Consider the following 1,145-nt stretch of genomic DNA (forward strand, 5'->3'; position numbering starts at 1 on the left):
CCTGCCAAGAGATGGTAGAGCACTGAGAAGAGGAGAGCAATGAGAAGAGGGTCTCTCAGGATCTCATGGAGAAGAACTACATGCCGGCCCTAGGCTGCCCATTTCTAGACATTTAGATTAAAAAGAAATAAATTTTATTCTTCCTCAAAGTCTTGAATAATATATTGTAGGTAGTAAATATTGTTAATTATTTAATATTGTAATATTAGGTGTAAAATTGCATTAGATGTGATAATATATATCTTACATAATATAACACTATAGATACAGATTATCTACATGCATATTTATATATATGGAGAGATGGATAGATTTGTTTTGAAAGAGGAATAAAAGCTAAGTATTCACTTTATAAGAAAATTGATTTTAGACTATAAAAATTTTAATAAATTGCTTTTGGACTATAAAAATAATGTGTATATACATACCTATAATCCAAACACTTGTAGTGTTTGGGGTTAGTTTTTTCTCCATATGCCAAACTTTTTTTTTTTAAGATTTTGGGGCTTACATAATTTGGGGTTAGTTTTTTCTCCGTATGCTAAACTTTTTTTTTTTTTTTAAGATTTTATTTATTTGTTTAAGAGAGAGAGAAAGCATGGATAGGGGAGGGGCAGAGGGAGAGGGAGAAGCATACTCCCAGCCAAGCAGGGAACCCAGTGCAGGGCTTGATCCCAGGACCCTGGGATCATGACCTTAGCTGAAGGCAGACACTTAACTGACTGAGCCACCCAGGCACCTCTCCTTATGCCAAACTTACTGTTATATTTTAATTCTGGCATATTGTTACATTATTTTGATAATCTAAAAGCAATCTTCTAATGAAATCAATATTTGTTTCCATTATCCTTTTGAAATGAATCAATATGCAAGTAAGTCTGAGTGCTCATAGACAGTAGATCTTGAAAACATGTATCATGTTTTCCTAATTTTTTTATTGTGATAAAATACACCTAATATTTACCATTTTAACTGTATTTCGGTGTATAGTTCAGTGGCATTAAGTGTATTCATATCAATTTAATCATCACCATCATCTATTTCCACAACTATTTCCATTTCTTAACATTGAAATTCTACACCCATTAAACAGTAACTCCCTTTTCTCCCCTCCAGCCAGCTCTGGGCAACCAACATTCTATTTT

This window comes from Vulpes lagopus, chromosome 9 (assembly GCF_018345385.1).
Source record: "Vulpes lagopus strain Blue_001 chromosome 9, ASM1834538v1, whole genome shotgun sequence".
Classification (NCBI taxonomy): Eukaryota; Metazoa; Chordata; class Mammalia; order Carnivora; family Canidae; genus Vulpes; species Vulpes lagopus.